Source organism: Macrobrachium rosenbergii, chromosome 51 (assembly GCF_040412425.1).
Source record: "Macrobrachium rosenbergii isolate ZJJX-2024 chromosome 51, ASM4041242v1, whole genome shotgun sequence".
NCBI classification, from domain to species: Eukaryota; Metazoa; Arthropoda; class Malacostraca; order Decapoda; family Palaemonidae; genus Macrobrachium; species Macrobrachium rosenbergii.
Genome location: NC_089791.1, coordinates 57,357,883 through 57,385,382, shown reverse-complemented (window position 1 = coordinate 57,385,382; position 27,500 = coordinate 57,357,883). Strand labels below are relative to the sequence as shown.

Sequence of the window (27,500 nt, the reverse complement as noted above, 5' to 3'; positions counted from 1 at the left end):
ACTAAGTTTATCAAGATATGTGTGAGGTATTAATAAGTAAACAAGAAAATTACTAGAGAAAAAGGGCATCACTCCATCAAACAACTATAACTGCTTCCCTGGTCTTAATTCACTTCAGCAAAACTAAAGGGAACAAAACATTTTTGTCACTTTGCCTTATGCACACACAATTAATCCTATTCACTGGTGGTCAATAATTGAAACACTGTGTTTGAAAATTCTAAATGCAAAAATTTATTTTTAACTTCAAAATTTATAATTAGAATTCACAATCTGAAAAATTTACAATTACTTGAAAACAACACAAGATTTAATTAATTCGTAAACAAAATTAATTCACAAAACTTTAATGTATCAAGAAATTACGTAAACCAAGCAGAATTTAAACTATTAAGAATAACTCAAGATTTGAATAGGAAATCTTAATAAATGAAAATCAAATCAAGTATGCAATACTAAAGCATCAAAAATATGTAAAATGCTAGGTAAATAAATGTTAAATCACTAACACAAAAATTGGGCAAAATTAAGAAATTGCAAACACAAGAACACACAAAAAATGCACAAAATGTTTATCAGCAATAATGTAACTAAGGAAAAATTTCCCTAACTCACCTTATTATACCATGGTAATAATAAGTAAAATCCACTTTACCTTACACAAGCATGTGCACACCTTTGTAAAATTCACAAAAACACACTTTTTATGAGGCGCAGTTACACTTCTAATACACTTTTTCTTATGATCAGATCTCTATAGGGAATATTATTACTAGTGACCACAAATATGTATTATGTTAAAATTACTTCTCTTTTGAAGAAAGAGAGGGTAAGAGAGAGAGAGAGAGAACCTGACTAACTCAAATGGTCTCTCATAGGCTAATGCACAGCCTCCCAGTTTCTACTATAAGAAGAAACCTATGTTGCCACTAGGGCATTTTAGGAAACTGGCCGGGGAATTTTCCCCGAAGAAGGGGAAACTACAAGGGATTTTTCCCCTGGGTCAAAAGGGCTATAGAGACCTGTCACCACATGTCTTAAGTTGACAGGGGATTTCCTGACCGAACACTTGTTCAAACAACAGCCTTTTGGCCCAGCCAGTGTTATCTAAACCTGTCATCCCATATCTCTTTCGATGACAGTTCAAGTGGATAAGGAGACGACCCTTCAAAAGGTAAAATACCCTGGCTGGACACCTGAGTAAACATCACCCTAACAGCAAAAATGTATTTTTAATTCTAAAGTCTTTTGAGATCTGATACTTGGTATTTCAGCAATCATTACTACTACACACAACACATGACAAATATAAGCATAAACATATCAAAATTACAGGAAATATATATATCACAAGGCCACATTATTAGATTCCTCCCCCCAGAAGATTAATTACCCCGGGTTTGAATCCAATGATTCACTATGGGACAAATAATCTGCAATGACATTATCTTTTCCTGAAACATGTTTCACTTTTACGTTATACGGTTGCAGGCATAAAGACCAACTGGTCAACCTTTGGTTATTGTTCTTCATCTTATTGATGAATGAAATAGGGTTGTGGTCAGACAACACTAAAATTTCTTCATTTCTAGGTTGGTTCACATAGACTTCAAACTTTTTCAATGCTGTGATTAATGCTAGTGTCTCTTTTTCCATTGTAGAATAACTTTTCTGATGCTTTTTCAACTTTGAAGACATGAAACATACGGGATGCATAATATGGCTGTTATCTTCTTGAAGTAGAACAGCTCCAACTCCACAATCAGATGCATTAACTTGCATCACAAACTTTTTATTGATGTCTGGAGCTTGAAGCACTGGTTTTGAAGTTATAATGGCTTTAACCTTCTCAAATGATTTTTGACATTCTGGAGTCCAAACAAACTTTGTTTTCAGACTGGTTAAGTCAGTTAAGGGAGCTAGTACGACTGAGAAATTTGTACAGAATTGGCGATAAAATCCAGCCATGCCCAAAAATCTTTGTAGCTGTTTCCTATTAGTAGGGGGGAGGGTAGCCATATGAATACCTTCTACATTAGCATCAACAGGAGCGAGAAGGCCTTTTCCAACTTCAAATCCCAAATATTGAACAGTTGCCTTTCCAAACTCACTTTTCTGCAAGTTGATCGTTAGTCCTGCTTCCCATAGTTTCTTGAACACTTTCCTTAAAATCTTCATGTGTTCTTCCCATGTATATAAGAATAAATCACAATGTCATCAAGGTATACACCCACTCCTTCTATTGATCCTATCAGTTGATCCATCACTCGTTGGAACGTTGCAGGTGCATTCATCAGACCAAACAGCAAAACAGTGTATTGATACAGTCCAAAAGGAGTAATGAAAGCTGACAGCAACTTAGTATCCTCATCTAAGGGAATTTGATAATACCCTTTCAACAAGTCTATCTATTTAGCTTGCCCAATATTATCTAGTAACTGAATAATAAGAGGCAAGGGATAATTGTCAGCCACACTGATGGAATTCAGTTTCCTATAATCATTACACATCCTAAATGAGCCATCTGGTTTCTTCACTAACTACACAATAAGAACTGTAATGACTCGAACTGGGTTCTGCTAATCCATGCTGCAATAAATATTCAACTTCATTTTTCAAAACATCTCGATGAAAAGGTGATACGCAGTAGGCTCTCTGTTTAAAAGCTTTTCCATCTTCTCTGATCTTTCTCTCATGCTTTGTCAAATCTGTACACCTAGGCACATCTGCAAAAATTTCTGGGAAACTTTGAATTATTTCACTTAATTCACTGCTTTGCTCAACACTCAGATGTTTTATTTTATCCTCCAAATTTTCCAGTGTTGAAGAATTGTTCATCTTGTTTTCAGCTCCCAATTCGTAGCTATCATCGTTCTCTGTAGATGAAGTTGTTTGGGCCATTGACACTGTTTCAGTTCTAGTCTCTTGAGAAGTAAGGTTTCAAAAGATTCACATGTATTTTCCTCTGTTGTTTCCTTCTCCCTGGTGTTTCAATCACATAAGTTCGATCACTTAACTTCTCTATTATCCTATAAGGACCTTGAAACTTATTGGTAAAGGGAAATCTTTTCACTGGTAAGAACACTAGAACTTGCTGTCCAACACTAAAACTTCTTAGCTTAGTCCGAGCATCATATTTCCTTTTCATTTTCTCTTGACTTATTTTGAAATTTTCTAAAGAGAATGTTCTAATTTCTCTTAACCTTTTCCTCAAGTTCTTCACATATTCTCCTTGGATTTCCTCTTGATTTTCTTCCCACTTCTCTGCAAGAATCTTCAATGGACCTCTAACGTCTCGACCAAAAATCATTTCATTTGGTGAACATCTCATACTTTCTTGATAAGCATTCCTAACTTCAAATAGCATCAAGGGTAAACCAGCATCCCATTCTTTTCCTGATTCATTAGTACTTTGTTAACATACTTTTCAGTGTCTGGTGGAACCTTTCCAAGGCTCTTTGAGTCTCTGGATGATAAGCAGTTGATAACTGTTGTTTTACTCCTAACAAGTTCACTTCCTGGAACAATTTTGAAGTAAAGTTTGTTCCTCTATCACTTTGCACAATTTCTGGTATTCCAAACTTGGAGAAAAACTCTACCAACTTCTCAGCAATTACCTTTGCACTTATACTTCTTACAGGAATCGTCTCAGGATACCTTGTTACTGGACATATTAATGTAAACAGAAATTCATTTCCTTTCTTCGTTTTTGGAAGCGGCCCAACCACATCTATAATCACCTTACTAAAGGGTTCTCCTCTAACCTCTACGGGTTGTAGGGGTGCTTTCTGAATGGTTTCATTCGGTTTTCCAGCTATCTGGCATGTGTGACACTCTCTGCAAAAACTGCTAACATCCTTGTGAAGTCCAGGCCAGAAAAAATACTTCATAATCTTCTCATCAGTCTTCCTGATTCCCGTATGTCCACACTTGTACGCTACTGCTACCACTTGCTTCCTCAACGGACATGGAATCAAAATTTGATGATATTTACCCCATTCAGCATTTCCTGGTATATCTGCAGGTCGATGCTTCCTCATTAGCAATCCTTCCTTTAGATAATAACAGGTAGGAGTTTGTTGCATCTCTTCTTGATCAACAACTCTGAAGAACAGATCAGCCAACGTTGTATCCCTCTTGTGCAGTTCCATTAGCTTCTCTCTAGTCCAGGGGTCGGCAACCTTTTGAACACACTGTGCCGGTTGATAATTAATACCATTTCTTTTACTACCTTGTGTGCCAGTTGTTATTTTTTTTAGCACTATATAGGAAAATTAAAATCATAATTGTACAGTATGATTTTAATTATAATGTATTTTCCTGAACATGCATAACATAAATGTAATAATTTTGTTGCATTTAGTATTCTTTGTAACAAAAATATCTTATATTTCAAGTTTATACCCCACCATATCAATGCGATCCTTCCCTTGCTTCCCAGAGGGCAAAGTTGAAATTTCACGTGAATATTTGGACACCTTGAGTTTCACACAACCCTCAGAGTGATCCGTTGTAAGCCTGCTGCGATGGGGGCTGAGGATGTGCTTCATGTGTGAAAATATCTGCTCACATTGATATGTCGATCCATATGCTGATAGCAGTGCAAAAGCTACTTTCTTCATGCAATTGAATTTATCAGGCAGTGATGTCCAGGACCTTAAAATGGAGGCTGCATGATCATTTTTACTAGTTTCCCGTATTTCTCGAAGATCTTTAAATTTAGCTGACCACAATGATGAGGCCTTAAAGTCAATTAACTGCATTGCCAACTCATCAGTTTCCATCCACTCAAAGAGAGTCACATCCAAGTCACTGTATTTAAAGGTGTCTGGTTTGATTAAAAATGAAAACACTGGGCCCATGTGTTGGAAATCTTGAAATCTGATTGAGAACTCAGACTCTAATTCTTGCATGTACAACTGAAGATTAGTAGTGTTGACAGGATGAATTGCAGATAAGTTCTTCAAGTTTTGAAATAACAGAAAGAACCAGTTTTGATATCTGTTGAGTAAACTGCAAGCTTTGCAACAAATGCCTTCCAAGTATCATACAAATCCATCACCGTTTTTCCTGCACCTTGCAAGAGAAGATTGAGGTCATTTAGATGTTTGGTGACGTCTGAGAGAAACAAGTTTCACAATCCAATCTCTGTCCTCCAGCTCAGGATAGTCTTGGCCTTTTTCTGATAAAATTTGGATTTCATCAAAGCATTCCACAAATCTCTCCAATACCTTCCCACAGCTTAACCACCTAACACTGCAGTGCAAGGGTATATCTTTGTACACACTGTCCACCTCTTCAAGGAAAGCTTGAAACTGCCTGTGCATAAGAGAAGAGCGTGCAACAAGAAAATTTACTACTTTTGTAACAGTAGTTATCACCTTGCTGAAATCGGAGCTCGAGATCTTGGCACATAAATTTTCTTGATGAACTATGCAGTGCAATTTCAGAATGGGGTGCCCAATTTTATCCTCAACCATCTTAGTAAAACCCTTGTTTTTTCCTACCATAGCGGGAGCACCATCTGTTGTAACTGCAAAAATCTTTCCTATGTCTACACCTCTGTTCTCAAAATGGTCAGTGAATGCCTTCAGTATGTCTTCTCCCTTGGTGGTGCCATACATAGGTTTAAGATAACACAGCTCCTCGTGTGCCTCTGTGTCACAATACCTGGCAAAAACAGCCAAGCGGCGAATGCCATTGATATCCACGCTTTCATCCAGGGCCACACTGAACACAGGTGTACTTGTTAAAGCAACCGTTTGCTGCTGACTTACATTATCAGCCATTTCAGAAATACGTCTCTTCACGGTTCTAGCTGAGACAGGCATGTCTTTTATCCTTGAGATGATAACGTGTTTGTTTGATAAACCATCAAATAACACCTCAGAGCACTCTAGGAAAGCTGCTTTTATAAAATCTCCATCAGTAAAAGGCTTTCCATGCTTAGCAATACACAGAGGTAGTTTGTAACTGGCTTCAGTTTCATTGTTTTTGCTAACACTCAAGTTTTTGAACACATTACTTTGTTTCTCATAGCGGGATACTGCTTTCTTAATCGCCTCAGCCTTGTCAACAATATCCTTGAAAGTCTTCTCGTTTTTTGTTTCAAAGTGTGGTTTAACATTCGGTGTGCGGCACACGACATTCTCGCAGCAGAGAGCACACACAGCACGATCATTCTGCTGTATAAATCCAAAGTCATTTGTCCATGATAACTGAAATGATCGGACATCAAGCTTGACTTTTTTCGCAGTAGCCATGGTGACAATTAACTAGAAAGAATATTATGTACAGCGGCTAAAGAGTCACTGAAACAACAGCGCTTTGTGACTGATGCGGATGGCTGGTGGGAGCACACCGGTACCGACAGGTCTCATACTCGTCTACATCTCGTTGCACTCACGTACTCCTCAGCATGGGTACGAAACATTTTCGTTTTAATTCAATGAATCATAGGAAAGAAAAGATAGACAGATAAATAAATAAATAAATAAATAAATAAATAAATAAATAAATAAATAAATATATAGATATATATATATATATATATATATATATATATATATATATATATATATATATATATATATATATATAGATAGATAGATAAATAAATCATAAAGTAAATAAACCATAAAGTTAAAAGTAATGATGCACAATACACAAATCAGTATTTTTTTAGGATTTTTTTCTTTGCTCCTTCGAATCAAAGGCCGTGCCATAGACAAGCACTCCAAGTGCCAAGTCTGGCACGTGTGCCATAGGTTGCTGAACCCTACTCTAGTCACTTGACCAAATTCAAGGGCTGAACTCTCCATATCTGCTAACTCTGCTAATGTAGTTTCACTACTATCTTCAGGAACACTTTGACTACTCAGAGACTCTTCAATAACAACAGGATCCTCTTCTTCTTGGGAAATCTCTTCAATACTAACACTAAGGGAAACTTCACTTTCCTGGAACAGCTCTTCTAAGCTCAAAGATCCTTCGCTTCATCCTTCTGTTGCAGGTAAATCCTCAGTTTCTTCACATGCAGGCATAGTTCTCTTCATACTCCTGGTAGTTACACAACTTGGAAACAGGTGGGGGTTTTTCTCCTCTAAATCTACCGTAGGACTAACGGTTTGTCTGTCACTATAGGACAAGGAACAAATGGTACACCACCAACTTCATTACCTTGTAAAACATGTACACCTTCAACAGCTAGTGAGTCCTTTACAGCAAAATCAACATTCCCTGTCACCAATTCACAGGACAGGTGCAAGCAGCATATAGGAGTTACCTCTTCTCCTATACCCTTCAAAACAACTGAATCTCCAGTGAGATCCTTCTCCAACTGTGGGGAGCACCACGAACTACCACACTATGGTTACTCCCCATATCACGTAATACCTTGACTGGTACCTGCACACTCCCTCATTGAGTTGTCAGAGTACCTTAATAGATATATGGCTTAAAAGCCTCCAAGCTGCTCAGCCACTCACTGCTTTCAGTTACATTTCCACTGGTTGCTAAACACTCTGCTTGTTTAGTCTCAGTCTTCCTGACTGTCTCAGTCTTCCCGACTGTCTCAGTCTTCCCCACACTACTCTTCATAGTCTGCCTCACCTGGTTGCCTTTAACCACTTGACCAACTGGTTTGGTCTGCTATTGTGTCTGATAACAGTCTCGACTGTTGTGTCCTACTCTTCCACACTTGTAGCAGACAACATTAGTTTTCTGTATCTGTCTTGAGAACAGACTGGATGATGAGGATTTAACATTCAATTGCTGAGGGGTATTGCCTGGCTTGTATTGGCATAGCCACTAGAAGGATTTCCAGTTGTAATGTTCCTGAAATTTGGATGAGACCTGAAACCTGTGCGTTGTTGGTTCTGGTACCTGACATTATAATTTCTTTTACTACAAATGATATTATAATCCTCACTCAATGTAGCAGCTTTGTCAAGTTTCTTAACCTCTCTCTCTCTCTCTTAAATAGACTGTTATGTGTTCAGGAATTCTTCTAAGATATTGCTCTAGGACTACTAACTCCTCAATTTCGGCCATAGATTTAACTTTAGCAGCCTCCAACCATCATTTAAAACATCTTACTTTGTAGGCATAATCCAAGAAAGTCATCTTGTCATCCTTTCTCAAAGATCTGAATCTTTCATTATAATATTCAGGGGTCATCTGGTAAACTTGTAGCACATTGTGTTTGAGTACCTTGTACTCTTTACACTGATCAGCTGATAGGGCTAAATAGGCATTTCTTCCTTTACCAATAAGAACACTCTGTAACAAGGCTGACCATTAATATCTTCTGGCCATCCCATACCTGAAGCCACTTTTTCAAAGTGATCAAAAAACTCATCTGGAGCTTCTTCTGCAAACTTTGGAATTAACTTCTGCACTCTTACTACATCTAATACAGGGTCTGAATGACCTTGAGTAGGGTTAGATGGTGTTACAGGTAACTTGGAGCAGGTTTCTATCAATTTCATCTCTTTCATAATCTTTTTTCCTTGCTCTTTCTCTTTCCTCTCTTGCTTTTTCTCTTTCTTCTTTTGCTCTGTCCCTTTCTTCTGCTAACTGCTTTTTCTTCTTCTCTTTCTTTTCTCTCTCTTGTCTCTCTATTTTCTCTTTCTCTTTCAGCCTGTATTTTCTCTCTTTCAGCCTGCATCTTCAGCGTAATCAAATTTTCTTCTGCTTCTATAAATCTAAGCTCTGCTTCTGAATCACTTTTCTCTGTCTTTTGCTCATGTTTATTTATAAATTGTGCCTCAGCTGCATTCAACAACTCTTGTGCCTCTCCTAACTCTTCATCTATTTTACCAGAGTCCTTGGATTGCAATACATTTGATTTGTGCCTTAATCATACCACTAGACACATTACCCCCACATGCCACTGCTAAAGCAGCCCACTGTGCCTTAGTCAGGTTGGATTAAGATAACTCTTGGATGGAAGGACTGCTAAAAACTTCTGAACATCGAACAGATTCCATTTTCTCCAAGTTACTCTACTAAATAGTTCACAATATAAAGCAAAAAATAACTATGTGGTCACTCTCCTATCAAAATATATCCCCAACACCACCAGTATAAACCATAAACCAGAGTGATATTTTGTTTTGTTCCCAGGTCTAGGCACCAAATAATATTGTCACAATGTGTACCAAGTACCTGGTTATTACACAACTAATCTCAAAATCCAAAAATTTACCCCACTTCAGCCAGATGCCTGAACTCTCATAACAATAGGAATTATGACTGAGTACTCTAAAGGTAATAGTGATCCCTTAGAAAACTATTAATCATTTGAAAAAATCAAACTCAGTTTATCAGAATGTGTGAGGTATCAACAATTAAACTAGAACTGTTCTAGAGTAAAAGGGCATCACTCCATCAAATAACTTTAACTGTTTCCCTGGTCTTAACTCACTTTAGCAAAACTAAAAGAACAAAACATGTTTATCACTTTGCCTTATGCACACACAATTAATCCTATTCACTGGTGGTCAATAAATGAAACACTGTTTTTCTAAAAATATCAAATACAAAAATTTATTTTTAAATTCAAAATTTTTTATTAGAATTCACAATCTGCTTGAAAATAACACGAAACGTAATTAATTCCTAAATTAAATTATGGGACAAAACTTATTCACAAAAACCTTAATTTATCAGGAATTTAAATTAAACAAGAAAATTTTAAACTCTCAAGAACTACTCAAGATTTGAAAAGAAAACTTTAATATATGAAAATTAAATCAAGTAGGCAATGCTAAATTACCAAGAAATATTTAAAATGCTACATAAATAAATGTTACATCACGAACATAAAAAAAATATATGAAAATATGAAGAGATTGCAAAGACAAGAACACACAAAAATACACAAAAGATTCATCAGTAATAATTTCACTATGGCAAAATTTCCCTGACTTCTTATACCATGGTACTAATAAGTAAAATTCATGTTACCTTACACAAACTTGTGAAAATCTCTGTAAAATCCCTTTGCAGCTGCGCTAATTTCACTGAACACACTTTTTTACCAGGTGCCATTACAAATTAAATAATTTTACTAAATTCAGATCTCAAAAGTTAATGCTAATAACATTGACCACAAATATACTACGTTAAAAGTAATATCTTTTTAAGAATGACAGAGAGAGAGAGAGAGAGGGAACCAAACTGATTGGTCTCGGAAATCAGAAAGAATAGATTTTTGGGATTCCAGTAAAAATTCAACAGTCACATGACGTCATGAAGGCATTTTGGGTACGAAACACAAGAGAAAAGTTCTAGAAGCAGGAAGGTGACATCACTCCCAGCAAAACGTTTAGAACGCAATCGGGACATGTTACTCTTTTTCTCAAAGGGGCATACGTGATCAGAACCATGTATATAACTTTGTGAAATCACTCATATTCTTTTTGTATGGGACAAGGCTTTTATAGAAATCTTTACACGGTTGAAACATACTGCAATTGGCTAATTAGGATTGATGTGTTTTATAAAAAAGATGAAAAACTGAGTTGATTTCCTGAACAAATCAGCAATTGTTATTCCAAACTGTCATCGCGTAACCCAAAACAAAGCGCGCTTTCTTACCTGAACTAATGACAATTGAAGTGAAACAAGTCGTCGCTGTACACACACGTGTTCATTTACTATGTTGCTATTAAAACTGTATTATCAATTCTAAATTACGCTATTAAGTTATTTAAATCATTAGTTCTTTTGAGATCTGTTATAATTTTCAATAATTATTATTATTATACATAATACACGATAAATAAAAGAGTAAATTTATCAAAATATTGCATGATATACATGTTACAAGGCATCGTCATGAAAATATATTTATATTTGTATTTTTATACATATTTTTACGTATTTCCCTGGGGTTATATGATTTCTAGAGATTTTTACAGGCCGGCAACGAAAACTTTGTTTATTTGGTCTTGGAGTCCTGACTTGCGTAAAGGGAAATCGTAAAAAAACAAGAGCAAGGGATGATTTTAGGAGCTGAAGGCTCTACTTCATAAGGAAATGGTATGTAAACACTTGGGATAAATTAAGGAATTATATTTACAGAAGAAAAGCATTAGAAGGGAAAATGGGTAATTGAATTGTTAAAGGGCTTGCAACGCCTAAAGATCCTCCTACTGGAGTCTTGAATAAGGGCAAGGCACAGTCCAAGATGAGTCCACTGCGAATAGGTCCCTCTGCAAGAGAGATTTACACATTACACGCCAGTAAAGGAAAAATATAACACAGAATATGACTCGAGTCTGCACTGAGGGTGCCAAGGACTCAAGGAATAACTGAACAAATGACATAAGGAAGAGAAAACAACTCTGGCACTCGGTAACACTTCAAAATGGCAAACCGTCGTGACTGAAAAGGCCTCCACTCGTAATTTACCTTAAAGGGGGGTTAGCGGTGCTCTGGCGTAGAATGACGGCAGGTGTTCACACACTTGACATCATACTCAGGTTCCTGGGTAGGTCCTTTCGAGGATGACTGTAGTACTGGGTTCATGTCAGGAGTCTGGTGTGGACATCAGGGTGGCAGGGTGGAGGGTGACCTCTCAGCGTCTTGTATCACTCGCCTGCGTGTATGGCTAACTGCTAACGGCCCAACTGCATACTGCCCACCAACTGCCCCGTGACTGACTAACGAGATGTCTCCTGTCCTCTCCTTTTAAGGCCTCGGCCTAGGGTCGTGACCAATTGCAAAGATTGGCCGAGTCTGGTGACCGTGTGCAAAAGATGTCATTTGCCAGGTGTCCCGGCCATCTGTTTGCATCTTCCCAGGTGTCCTGCGGAGAGACAATTCAGCCAGCTTATCTGCCTTTAGAAAGGTTGTTTTAAGCAGCTTAGTTGAACTAAGCTGCTTAAGGGAGTGACAGTCAACCTCTCATCCTCGACTTTATTTACCGTGGCTTCTGAATGATTGTCCCAGGTAAAAAGGGGGACAGATTGGGATGTTGATAATGTTGATGTGTTGGTGACTAGGTCAATTGGGTCACCTGTGCAGCGACGAATTACTCACAACAGCTTAAGACAACTATGGGCCGGCTTTCAGCAATTACTTTTGATACATTCAAGGGTAAACTAAGGAAAGCTGAATGGCCACCATGCTAAGACTTCTTGATAACTATAATAATATTTAAATATATATTTATATGATATATATATGTATATATAAATATTTATATATGTATATATATACATATATATATATATATATATATATATATATATATATATATATATATATATATATATGTATATATATGTATATATATACATACATACATATACATTTATATATATAATTGATATATATATGTATATTTTCATGAAGTTGCCTTGTAATATGTATATCATCCTAAAATTTTGATATACTTACTCTTCTATTTATCATGTATTGTGTGTAATGGTAATAATTATTGAAATGTCATATGTATTGTAGTGTCAGATCTCAAAAGCACACGTGTGTCCCATCGAGGAGTTTGTTTCACTTCAGCTGTCATCGCAAAAGATAACGCGATGACAGTTTGGGAATACAATCTCTGCTCATTTCTGAAAACCAACTCAGGTTTTCGTTTTGTTTTGAATAACAATTGCCATCTGTTTGATCATGTTTAAGATTTCATGGCTCTGGTCACGTACGCAATTTTGAGAGTAAGTCCTCATGATCGATTACGTCATGTATTGTCCCGATGGCGTTCAAAACGTGTTGCTTTTGTATCTCGCACCCAAAATGCCCTAATGATGTCAACCCCCTGCTTCTAGAACTTTTCTCTTTTGTTTTGTACCCAAAATGCCTTAATGACATCATATATTTCATGTGCCACTGGAATCCTCAGATTAAAGCTATTCATTCTTATTTCTGAGACTGATCAGTTTGGTTCCCTCTCTCTCTCTCTCATTCTTAAAAAGAGAGTCACTCACTCTCTGTATCTCATTTTTAACTTAGTATATTTGTGGTCACTGGTATTAAATATAGCTTTTGAGGTCTGAGTATAAGGAAAGTGTATACATTTGGAAGGTGCCATATAAAAAGTGTTTTGTGAAATTAAAGCAGCAGCTGCAAAGGGATCTTACAAAGGTTTTCACAAGCTTGTGTAAAGTAAAGTGAATTTTACTTATTATTACCATGGTATAATAAGGTGTGTTACAAAAATTTTTGTGAAGTGAAATTATTATTGATAAATCTTTTGTGTATTTTTGTGTGTTCTTGTGTTTGCAATCTCTTAATTTTTGTTGATGATTTAACATTTATTTACTTAGCAATTTTAAATATTTCTTGATAATTTAACATTGCGTACGTGATTAAATTTTCATTTTCTAAGATTTTCTTTTCAAATCTTGAATAATTATTGATAGTTTAAATTTTGTTTGATTGATTTAATTTCTTGATAAATTAAAGTTTTGTGATTTAATATTGTTTAATAATTTAATTCAAGAATTAATTAAATTTTGTGTTGTTTTCAAGTAATAGTAAATTTTTAAGATTGTGAATTCCGGTTATAAATTTTGAATTTGACAATAAATATTTGAATTTAAAATTTTTAAAAGACAGGTTCATTTATTGACCACCAGTGAACAGGATTAATTGTGTGCATAAGGCAAAGTGATAAATATGTTTTGTTCCTTTAATTTTGCTGAAGTGAATTAAGACCAGGGAAACAGTTAAAGTTGTTTGATGGAGTGATGCCCTTTTATTCTAGTATACTTCTTTTTTAACTGATGATACCTCTCAATTCTTTTGATATACTTAGTTTGATTTTTCATGTGATTAATAAAGCTTTTTAAGGGATTGCTGTTACCTTTAGAGTACTCATTCATAAATCTTTTTGTTATGAGAGTTCAGGTATCTGGCTGAAGTGAAGTATATTTTGAAATCTGTGATTATTTATGTAATAACAAGGTATATTATATATACACATTGTGACAATATATATATATATATATATATATATATATATATATATATATATATATATATATATATATATATATATATATATATATATATATATATATATATATATATATATATATATATATATATCCGTATATATATATGTATCATATAGGTTTGCTTAAAAAGCAAAATGGATTTATAAATACACACAAAACAAAGCCACTATGTATAACAAACATATCTCGGACGCTATACCTGCGCATATATATATATATATATATATATATATATATATATAAAAGCACGTAAAAGAAAAAAGAAGAAGAAGATATATATATATATATATATATATATATATATATACATATATATGTATATATATATACATACATACATACATACATATATATACATATATATATATATATATATATATATATATATATATATATATATATTAGTTTATTTTTATGTTATATTTTTTAAAAATATTTGTAATATATATGTTATAGTCTATTTTTTTCACAATATATACAAGTCAAAAGAAGCTAGGCTATACGCTCTGCATGTGAAATCTAACAATTACTCTTACTGTTACTTTTATATCAATACCCAGACGCACACATATAGCTATATATCAACAGACAAATAAATAAAAAACAAAGCAAATTATATATATTTACATATATATATATATATGTATATATATATATATATATATATATATATATATATATATATATATATATATATATATATATATATATATATGTAAATATATATAATTTGCTTTGTTTTTTATTTATTTGTCTGTTGATATATAGCTATATGTGTGCGTCTGGGTATTGGATATAAAAGTAACAGTAAGAGTAATTGTTAGATTTCACATGCAGAGCGTATAGCCTAGCTTCTTTTGACTTGTATATATTGTGAAAAATAGACTATAACATATATATTACAAATATTTTAAAAAATATAGCATAAAAATAAACTATATTCACCGTGGGTAACGAAATAAATCATATTAAATGTGTGGATCAGTCTCCCAATTAATAACATGCAAATTAACAAATACTGACTGCAGAATTTGAGAGGGTGATTTTACAAGACGAGTACATATACCTGAGAGCAACTTGTCTCCTAGTTCAGTGCTTGCAAATCAAATTTGAGTAGGGGAAATATTTGCTAATGCAAGTATAAAACATTACAGTGAAAATTCTTATATGTTGTAGAATGTGGATGGTAGATGACGCTATTAGTACAAGGAGTATTATGAATATACAGCCAATTGTGTTGAATACAATGATGATGATGAGATAATAGTTAAGCGAGACTTTCTCATCGTATCCATCCTCACTGACACTAAAGAGATGACTTATGGGGCAATGGGGAACTACGCTTTAGGACATCACAGGTAGAAGTAAGTCCTCGAACTGTAAACTCTTGAGAGAACGCCTTGAAAGTTATTTTCAGTGCCTTTTAGATAACAGAACACAAGGTAAAAATTCTTAGAATTGTTTGGTCATTCAGTCTGGCTTTGACAAGGAAAGTTATGGTACAGGTCTGTGTAAGCGAATGCTGACGAGTTTGATGTAAAAAAAAAAAAATCTGCAAAGTCAGGATTACACCAAGTCGTTCTTTTTCGGATATTGAGCAGGAATGCTGGTGAGGTTTTAGTTTGCAAGAATGATATGACACAGGATGGAGTATTTTTATACCCCGGTCTTCTAGCAACGGGGCAGCACTAATTTCAGTAACAGTCCTCTAACTGTAAGATGAAAGGTTTGGATGGCTCAGGCATAGTTATTCCTGGTTTAGAAAATGAAATATTCCAAAGTTGTTCAAAGGTCAGTTGATAAGTTTTGGTCCAAGTGAAAGTCTTTTAGTGCTTTTGGGTTGTATGAAAGAGCAGGCTATAGTATTATAGTTCTTGCAGAACTTTCTATTTTGTGACAAAACACCTATGTCTTGTCCCATTTTCATTTTTCCTTTCACAGATGCCTACCTCCATTTGTATTTAATCATGCTTATTCCCCATTGGTATCTCACCTCAGCTGTATAACTGCCTGTTTATCAATTCTCACCAAACACACTTATCCACCAGACATCACACATTCTCATTCTTGAGCACCTTTGTCCAATCTCCCAGATCTGATTTCTTTAAGTAGAATTCTTCGCTTCCGATTTCGTAGTCCGTTGTTTACTGGAACAGAGCAAGTTTAGTGCATTGTCTAGGGAAGTGACTGACACTTTTTACATTACCTAATCCCTCCAAGGGACAGAAGGGGCAAACCCCCTTTGTTACTTTTTGACAGGCAGGGACTGCAGGGACGAGAGGAACGAACGAATCCTTAAAAATTCACTTGCCGCATCGGTTCGGGTATCAGGTATTGTTCCTTACAGAAGCACCACACAAGGGGTTAGCATCGAGGTCTGCCCCCAAGAATCTTCCTCAAATAAAATACAATGGTGGATAACCAAATGTAATTTATGCGGACATAGTAGAATTCTACTTGCCCACTACAGAACTGCATCATCGTCATTCAGGAAGAAAATTTTTATAAAAAACACCTGTGACTGGGGCACCATCGTTTTGCAGCAGCCATACACAGATAATTATGTCTTACAGAGGTGAACAAGTTAAAACACCCGTTACCAAAGTAAGCCCTCCTGTATGTAGTTCTTCATTGGAGGGGTGGGTAGGGCTTTCGGCTAGCACGCTGTTGGCCCAGCGCTGGACTCTCCGATTGGTTAATGAAGAATTAGAGGAATCTATTTCTGGTGACAGAAATTCATTTCTCGTCATAATGTGGTTCGGATTCCACAATAAGCTGTAGGTCCCGTTGCTAGGTAACCAGTTGGTTCTTAGCGACGTAAAATAAATCTAATCCTTCGAGCCAGCCCTAGGAGAGCTGTTAATCAGCTCAGTGCTCTGGTTAAACTAAGATATACTTAACTTTTTGTATGGCCCAAAAACCATCCTATAAAATTAGAAGACGAATTGCAATTACTTGGGACCCACCTTGTTCCCAATTGTATTTTCTGTATACACTTGTAACATTTAGTTAATTATCATTAAAAGAGAAAACGTGCCACCCTTGCCCTTGGTTTCAAATTACAGTAAAATTTGATTGCCTGTTCAAAGATAAATCTCTAATTTATAAACGTCGTCTTATCTAGAATAAACCTCTTGAAAATTAATGGTGTTATGGGAGAGAACAAAAGTGTTCGTATAGCCTTCAAGAATCTAAAGCAAGAAAAAGTCCTTGTAAGAGTGTGAGTTAAAACACAGCGGCTGTTTCACATTTATTTGTTCTTTTGAAACTTTGAAATACTTATTCTGCAGATGCAAACAGCAACTTGGCTGTTTTTTGGAAAAAAGTAAGGCACATTATGACCCTACATCATTGTCTAAAGTCAGAATTTTTGAGATTTAACATCTGATTTTCTTGGTGACGATATTTGCACCACTTGTAATAAGATGTCATACCTCAGAACCTTAATAAGTTTTTCATGTCTTTAGGTAAAAGGATAGGGCTCATTGATGTTATGTTCTCCATTTTTGGTAAAGTCTTTCCTGAACCTATAACATGACAAAGATACTTCACATGAAGTCTGCCAAGTTGTCAGTAAGGCCAGCTTTCTATAATCATTCAAATAAGGCACTTAATATACATAGATGTTCTTCGCAGGTATCAGATACAATGAGAAAGTCATCATGGTATGCATACGTATCTTCTTGGTCTTTCTGAAATTTGGCTTAAGCATTACACAAGCCAAAAGGGAATCTCATAGACTCAAACAAACCAAAAGGGGTAACATGGGAAGAGATTAGTCTTGCTTCTTTAGCACGGTGCGTATTACGATAACTTTTTAACATATTTTGTGTCAAAAACTTAGCTTTACCAGTAGCATCAGTTATGTACTCAATTCTTGGTAGGGGACAGCTGTCTTTAATGGTTTCATTGACAGTCTGTATACCTTTTATTTTGGAACTAAAACAGGTGATGCCAGACCATCCTGTTATAAGTATACCAGTTCACCTTTCATTACCTTCCCTTGTTTTACTCCATAGAAATGTTTTAATAGATCTGGTGTCTGGAACCAATTCAGTATCATACTTATCAATGCACCAAAGTCCAGTTACATCAATACACCAAAGTCCAGTTACATCAATACACTCAGTTAGGTCAATCAGTTGTTTCTGCGGTTAAGAGCTCTGACACTGGGATACTGAAAATATTTTGAGATTTTGTGCAGTAATTCCTAGTTATTCGCGTCCGTTGAAGAGGGCAAGAGTGATGGCAGTTCATTTACTTCTCAGGGTACTTAGGATTTTTAACCACTTTGATATACCTAGATACACTGGAGTCTGATGTACAGTGCAATGCAATGGGAAGAGCAAAGGGTATTTTTTAAGCAAGATATTTCTTGAGAAACTCAACATGAAGCAATTGATTTAAGTTTGCGCGATTTGCAGTATTTATTATGAGATTATTATTTTCAATACATTCCTGAATGTATGGATGATATTTACGTTTGAGAGACACACTGGGTGCTGAAATATAAACAACACTTGCTCACCTACTCTGAATTTCCTTACACAAGTGTTTTTTGTGCTATTCCAAATATATATGATGAGGCTAATTATCTAATTTTAGAATGACTGTTAAGATAATTCAAACATTTTACAATTCCTACTTCATTTACTATTTATTAAATAATTGTTCGTTAGGAATTTACATAGGATCTCTACATTTATGTCCAAACAGCATCTTATGTGGTGAAACTCTTAATACAAATATCATAACTAGCCCTTTATATATTTCTTTGTTTATATAAACACACGCACACACAGACATAAATACACATTAAATATACATATATATTGCATATACATATACTGTATATATATATATATATATATATATATATATATATATATATATATATATATATATATATATATATATATATATATATATATATGTCTGTATGTATGTATATATGTAAATATACAGCTGTGGTGTTGTGATTTGGTAAATGGAACAGAGTTAATAGTTTTTTTTTTGTCCATCAACTGAACTTGGAAGAACGAAGAAGATTCAAGAAGTATTGTCAAACTAATAAGTTGATCAACAATCAAAAAGCCATAGAATTCACCGAAATTTGCAAAATTTACACACACACACACACACACACACACACACACACACACACACACACACACACACACACATATATATATATATATATATATATATATATATATATATATATATTGTCCCGATGTGTACCAAGTACCTGGTTATCACACAACTAATCACAAAATCCAAAAATTTACCTCACTTCAGCCAGATACCTGAACTCTCATAACAATAAAATTACGACTGAGCACTCTAAAGGTAACAGTGACCCCTTATTACTTATCACTTGAAAAATCAAACTAAGTTTATCAAGATATGTGTGAGGTATTAGGAATTAAGCAAGAAATATACTAGAGAAAAAGGGCATCACTCCATCAAACAACTATAATTGTTTCCCTGTCTTAATTCACTTCAGCAAAACTAAGGGGAACAAAACATGTTTATCACTTTGCCTTATGTACGCACAAATAACCCTATTCACTGGAGGTCAACAAATAAAACACTGTGTTTAAGAACTTTAAATACAAAAATTTATTTTTAACTTCAAAATTTATAATTAGAATTCACAATATGAAAAATTTACCATTACTTGAAAACAACACAAGATTTAATTAATTCTTAAACAAGGTTAGTTCACAAAACTTTAATTTATCAAGAAATTACATTAACCAAGCAAAATTTACACTATTAAGAATTACTCTAGACTTGAAAAGGAAATCTTAACAAATGAAAATCAAATCAAGTATGCAATGTTTTAAGTATCAAAAATATTTAAAATGCTATGTAAATAAATGTTAAATCACCAACACAAAAATTGGGCAAAGCTAAGAAATTGCAAACACAAGAACACACAAACAAATGCACAAAACATTTATCAACAATAATTTCACTAAGGCAAAATCTCCCTAATACATCTTATCATACCATGGTAATAATTAGTAAAAATCCACTTTGCCTTACACAAGCTTGTGAGAATCTTTGTAAAATTCACAAAAACACTTTCTATGAGGTGCCTGTTACACTTATAATACACTTTTCCTATGATCAGATCTCAAAAAGGGAATATTATTATTGGTGACCACAAAAATTTGTTATAAATTTTACTCTCTTTTGAAGGAAGAGAGGGATAAGAGTGAGAGAGAGACCAACCAGCTAATTCCTACAGGGTCTCTTACAACAATGAAAGCCTCCCAGATTCTACTTTAAAAGAAATCTATGTTGCCACTAAGGCATTTTTGGGAAACAGGCCCGTGAATTTTCCTTGGAGAAGGAAAAAATCACAAGGGAATTTTCCCCTGGGAAGAGATTTTTCCCCCTGGGTCAAAGAGGGCTCTTTAGCCTGTCGTCACATATCTTTTTAGTTGACAGGGGATTTCCTGACTTAACACTTGTTCAAACAATCAGCCTACCATTGTTACCCAAACCTGTCATCCCATATCTCTTAATGACAGTTTAAGTGAATTGGGAAACAAACCTTCTCAAAAGGGGATCTTACCCTCGCCTCAGTCAGCAAATATTATCTAGACCTGTCACCTCATCTCCCTTTTGATGACAGCTAAATGGATTGGGGACTTCCTTTCGCGACCGGAGAACCCCTGGCTAACACCTGAGTACACCACAGCCTACCAGCCGTGTAAACATGACTCTAACAGCAAAATGTATTTTATCTCTAAAATCACACAATTAAACTAACCCTTTTAAGATCTGAGATTTGATATTTCAACAATCATAACACATAACAAACATAACAAAATTACAGAAAACATATATATTACAAAGTCACATCATTAGAATATATATTGTAACGTGCAATTGCTGTCTGCAAGAGCATGTGAAGCTTCACTCACTTAACCGAAGAAACATGTAAAGTACAAATGGTGAGTCAAAGCCACGACCACCCAGAACCAAAACAACCCTGACATTAGCACTCGCTAAATTCTTGGTGCTTTCAGAGCAAAACTGTGCCCTTCCCCTCTAAGCCTTAAATCCCGCTTTTGTCTAACTTTTATTTCCCTTGGGTGCTCTCATTCTTTGCCTTGTTCCAGCACCACTCCTGTCGATGCCACCAAAAAACATGGAAGTTGGCAAGTTAACAGACAAACGCCACATACAGGACAAGACTTGGGGGCTGGACCAGAAACTATATAAGGACCTGACCATGGGTCACACAGGAAGTTTGTTACAAGCCAGCATCAGAAGAGAGTCCTTGCCGAGTCAGTCTCTGACTTTCTGACCCAGTAAAACCTTTGTCCTGCACATAGTCCCACCAAGTTCCTTGCATTATTGTAAAGTCTGGCCTATATATCAATGCAGCGCATCCTATGGGAAAGGTATAGTCTGGATTTTGGAGTTGTCATGATGCCCAGCCTTCCACTATAATTTTCATTTTTTTTTATATTTCTGCCCCTTGGAGTTCTGAGAAAGTAAGTGAAGTGCTAACATTTTCATTTCAAGTAACATAAACATTTCTAAGCCTTTGCTATTGCATATTCCTCCCTCTCAGCCTTCAGCATTCCCTAAGTGACCGAGAAAGTGTTTTCTTTGCATCATAGTGACAGTAAGTTTGTCTTGCAGAATAGGCATTTGATGCTGTGTATCTACCTGTTCACCCATGGTGCTAATTCCTGAATTCCTGACGTGGAAGATCACATCAAGGTTCATTCCTGAAGACTTATTTGCCTATGTGGCCGAAATCTGTACATTTACTCATCTTGAGAGGTTCCCCCACAGTGATTTCTATTGCAGAAACAATTAATTCTAGAGTTAAGAAATTTTACCATAGATCACAAAATCTTTGATAATGGCACCCTTTCTTTTGTGAGTAATATAATATCAGTGTCAAGGAGCTAGTGAGGATCTCCCTTTGCAATATCCTTCTGATCCTTGTAAGAAAACCTAATTAGTGAAGTCTTGCATTTCTTTTGGAAACCATTTAATTTACTGTTACTTTACTTCTTTCCATGAGTTTAACTAAGTAGTCAGGTGAGGTTAGGCTCATGTATGTATGTATGTATGTATGTATGTATGTATGTATGTATGTATGTATGTATGTATGTATGTATGTATGTATATATATATATATATATATATATATATATATATATATATATATATATATATATATATATATGTATAAAATATTCTGCTGTTCGATCTCCCTGCATTATTTTAGTATTAATATACTCCTAACAAAGACCAGAAGAACTTTCTGGGAAAATGCAGAGAAGTGGGCTAGGCTGTGTTTCAAAATTTACAGTTCCTAACAGCTTATAAGTCAGTATTAGAGACCTACCCCACAGGAAGGGTTTTCACCAGGTCACCAGGTCTAGTGAGGGTGTTCTTAAGCATTCCTTTTCTCTGTTCTATGAATCGGCAATGTTTTTGTCATTTTTTCAGACTGACAGAGGCTATGAAGGGAACGTTGGTCATGAGAACACAGCAGCCCAATCTGACCCAAGAAAGGCAGAGAGAACCTAACCATCTTCCAGGGCACAGTGTGCACATCCGTGCCCCTGATAATTTTGTCCTTTGTCCCTTTTCCGTCTTTTATTTACTAAGTGAATCGACGTTGTTCCAGAATACTGGGCGTCCGTTGCAGTGCGCAAGCAGCTTACATGAACAGTAAGTCTGAAATTGACAAGTATTCTCCAACTGCCGGTATTTCTTCCACTGTACTTCTATTTCCATTTTCCCCCTTCCTCAGCCACTGACTAGAGATCCTGGTGTAACCATATTTCCTGTATGAAGTCTAGTATATGAATTATAACCATTATTGTCTGGTGAGATTGCAGGAGATATTCCCCTTGCAGTAAGTAGGAATTGGGGAGAGGTCAAGTATAAGTAATACTCAGGCAAGCCTTGGAACCTGATCATATCATTGTTTGGAAGAGGAATAGTGTTAATGTACTCAATTGCTTAACGATAGAGCTGCAAGAACGATCACCTGTTGCGTTTTAACTGAAATATGGATAATATTTCTGTGTCCGAAGAGGTAAATTCCCTTACTGTAACAGCACATTCTTTCTTTGTTGGGACTAGGTGGGTAATAAATGGGTTTCATGTTATTCATTTGCTTGTACAGTTAACATGTGCATTTTCCTTAATAGTTACACAGGGTCCTGTCGCTAATATTACGCTACTTAATTATGCAATTATAGTCAGAAAGTACTCTCAGATGACACGGTCCGATCACTGTCTTATAGACATGCCCCAACCTGTCAACCACTAAACCCTTACTGATCATTAACTTTTCAAACTGAACTTGCTTAGGTTATAAACCTCAGCTGATTGGTCTCTTATAATTGAAAGGAACCAATAAGGGTCCTCTGTGCATGGCACTCATTTGAATTGCCCACTCCAAACCCGTAGCGATCGTATGGCGTTCGATGAATCAGTAGTATTTGTTCGTAAAGCCCCATACACACTATGCATCATGTATCAGCCACATGATGCAGTAGTGGAGTTAAATAAAATTACTAGCAGACAAACTGTACTGCAACACTGCTCACTTGTTCTCGCGAGATAGATGTGGTGAAAATAAGTGCCTGTAAATGACAGATGAGGTTCTCCACAAGAGACGAATAGGGTCAGATTCTCAGTTCTCTTAAATGGCAAGAAAATAATAACATTCTCACTACTCTGCACAGTGTGAAAGTCATAAAACAGCCGTGGTACAGGGTTTGTAACCCCACATTGTGTATTTCTATGCTTCTTCCTGGTTTAAGTGTATATTACTGTGGTGTAGAAGATAAGGAATGTATGATAGCTGATGGGTTTAAGAAGGGAAGCTGCCTGGTTTGGCACTGAGTGAGATAGAGTTAAAAAAAGGCATTTTGTGCGGGAATGGTAAGGACAAAGGGTCAGTGTGTTGAGGATAGCTGAAGTGTACAGCTTGGGAAGTTGTATTGATTGTGGAATCAATGAAACTCTGGGCAGGGATTAAGAGTACATATGTGTTAGTATGAAGATTGTATTGGGTGAGGTTGAGTCTGGCAAAAGGGAAAGTTCTGATAGAGAATGTGTGTGGGCCAGGATTGAAAGAGAATTAGAGTACAAGAGTTTCTTGAAGAGTTTGAATCTATGCATTGCAGGTTTTTAGAGCATGCCAGTGCACAAACAGGTAAATGAGAAAGAGATGGAATATTGGGAAGGCAGAGCTGTTGGGGTACATGAGATGAGAACCTGTAGAAATATGTTTGGAAAGGGAATTCATTAGAAAACGATTTTCAAGGAAAAATATTTACAAAATATACTTTTGAGAGAGAAAATGAGCTTCTTACTAACTTCTTTTTTCAAGATAAAGTCAGTTGGCAGTGAGTGACTTTAGGTTTAGGAAGAGGGAATAAGAGTGGTGAAAAGAGAGAATGAGAAACTTAGTGGAAAAAGAAATTGCAAGACAGACTGGAAGACTGTGCAGGAATACAGGAGGATAGATCAGGTCCTCAGGAGGAAGATGAGAGAAAGAAAGAGAAGTCTCGTAAGGAAAATTAGGAGAAAGGGAGTAAGGACTTCAGCAGGAAAAATAACTCCCGAAAGAAAGTAAATGCAGATAAGGTTAATGGGCAAATGGATCTCAGAATAAAAATGCAATTCAATAAAATGTGATTGAGCCATCGGCGCTGGAGCTGAGCGGACGTGCTGAACAGATGTCCTACCACTCCGACGTCCTACCACTCCGACGTCCTACCACTCCAACTGCATCACTTCGCAGGCTTTTGAAATGGCTCCGGCCCATCAACACGTTGGTGATGCGGCTTTGTGTTGAAGAAGTGGTTTTTCAACACATCTGTTCAACACTGCGTGCATCATGATGCATAGTGTGTACGGGGCTTTACTCTCTGATCATAAAGATGTACAAACAACTAGCAGATTTTCTGTTAAGTATCAAACATGAATTTCTGTCTAAATCAGTTCACCACTCCCCCCTAAAAGTTCTGCGTCTCGTGGACTCACAAAACTATTTTTTTTAGCTAGTTTCTCTGCTATTTATGCACTGATATTTGAGTACCATACCGCCCGACATGTGTTATCAATAATTCATGCAGAAAAAACTAAAACTTAGCAAGCCAGGGTCAAATTGCGTGTTTACAATTGGCAATTTACAGTGCTATGAATTCCACGCATCACATTGCTATGATTTTTTTTATAAAAAAAGAGAATTATATAGGATCAATGGAGTAATAATTTTTAGCTCCACACATTAACACACACAATTTTCTTAGAATTGAATTGCAATAAGCTGCAGTTCAAATAATCAAAACAAGCCAAAAACCAGATTACTGTCAGTCATCAAGACAAAATAATTTTGTAAAAATCACAGAAATTAAATAAAAGGAATACTGTAAATAACATCAAATAGACATGAATAAAATCGACCACAAAAAATGAAATAAAAGATCATGGAATGCAAGTACATAGACAAGTTTATGATGATTTCTTTTCACAACAGAGCATGACACCAATATTTGTAACCGTCTGTATGCACATTGGGTGCACTATCAATGATCCCCAGACATGCTTGCACATCATTTTCACTCTCTTCCCCCAGATAGCCAGGCAGTCCCAGAAAAGGGGGTACTGGCTTATTCAGGTGCCACATCAAGACATCTTTGATGGGATGCATGTGTGATAAGTGGTACTTGCCTTGGACACCGGTTTTAATATGCTGGATCACTGCGGTGTCATTTTTAATTTCTTTCACAAGATACAGTTCTAAATAGGTGGGGTTGAGTTTGTTTCCTCTGTTGCAGCCTTTTCAGATAGATTCTGTCTTCTGTTTGTATCTTAGATGTTTGCGTGCAGAATCGCTGATCACATTTTGTTTGAAATTTTTCATTGGCCTTCAACAAAAGCGTCTGCGTTGTCTGAAACACTCTTTGGGTCAGGTTACAGAACATCACCTGGTATTGTTAGACACTAAATAACGGTAAAGTTCTAGGGTCCATGATCACAGTATGTGGCAGTGAAGGGTCCTGTCCATGCACTAAAAAATACTGGGTATCTCTTATAGAGCCATTATACTCCGTATCAAGCATAAGTTCCACCATTGGCAACATCTCTATCGACTGATTAGGACTGTCTGGTACTAAATATTTCAAAATGTTTGTTACTTCTCTGTTATGGGATTCAACTAACCAATTGGCTGAAGGCCAGTAAGACGCAATCATGAAATGTTCTACGCTCAACAATTTTGTTAGGTTTTTTATTACTTCATTAATAAATTCATGTCCACTGTCATTGATTAACGTGTGGGGACAGCCGAACTTCACTAAGAATGAACTCAAGGCTCTGGCAACTGATACTGCAGATTTATCCACCATCGCATACGTGTGCATATACCGTGTGAATGCATCCACCATTGCACACACATACCTGAATTGCCCGTCCCCTCAGGGGAAGGGTCCCACAACATCAATGTGTACTCTGGCAAATTTGATTGACTCCACTGGCCACATTCGAGCCTTCGGAATAGTATGTCTATGGGTTTTCATGGTATTACAGATGTGGCACTGGGAGATGAATTTACAATGTCTTTTTTCATCCCCACCCAAAAAAAGGATTCTCATGTCCTCTTGAGGGATCTTTCTATACCTATATGTCCTGCATAGGGACATACATGCATCATGTGGATGGCTTTCTTTACCAAAGAGGGAGGAAGGACGACGCGAGATTGGATATCGCCGGGTCTCTTCTCATATTTACAAAATAAGATATCTCCTTCAAGGAAGAACACATCTTTGGGCACCATTAGGAAATCGGGAAACTAGTTACTTGTACCCCTTACATAAGCTTTAATCTGTTCAATCCAGGTTTCGGACTTCTGACCCCTCATCACCTCTTCCACACTCCAATCACACTAATCAATCACACACTCTCTCTCACTCCCAGGGCATCCACTTGCTGAACCCCCCTCGATCTCACAGCTAGTTTAATTCGCACCTCTTCTCTCTCTCCTTGAGTTACCAAGTTATTCCCGCTTCCCACATAGAGTGCCTCTGAGGCAGGCAAATGTTTCTTTCGTCGTTGTTCTTCTCTCTTTGCTGTTCGGGTTGTAACTCCTGTTATGGCACTCCTGGAGAGAGTATCAGCTACTGTATTTGTTTTTCCTGCTATATGTTCAGTTCCCATAATATCAAACTCTAACAGCAGCTCCATCCAACAAGCCTGGCGAGTGGTTGAATCCCCCTTTCTTGAATAAATCTCTCAATGGGCGATGATCTGCAAAAAATAGTGATGTCTCTCCAGCATCCATAGAATCACCAATGCCTCTCTACTGAAGGTACTGTAATTCTTCTCTGCCCCTTTTAATGCTCGTGATGCAAAACAAATCGGTTTTTCATTTCCTGCATCGTCAACTTGAGAAATCACTCCCCCAGTAGCTATACTGCTCGCATCGGTGGTTACTAGAAATGGTCGATCAAACAC

General features: G+C 36.2%; 1 long non-coding RNA gene across 3 annotated transcripts in view; it reads left to right on the top strand.

Moving 5' to 3' along the window:
- Window positions 1-27,500, top strand: part of LOC136833431 (uncharacterized) — a 272,704-nt gene that overhangs the window by 49,052 nt on the left and 196,152 nt on the right. Inside the window, exon 4 of one of the 3 annotated variants that reach the window (XR_010851467.1) lies at window positions 21,122-21,477. The exons of the other annotated variants lie outside the window; for them this stretch is intronic. This is a non-coding gene — a long non-coding RNA (uncharacterized lncRNA). Of the gene's footprint in view, window positions 1-21,121; window positions 21,478-27,500 lie in introns of those variants that run through there. 3 annotated transcript variants of the gene reach the window in all.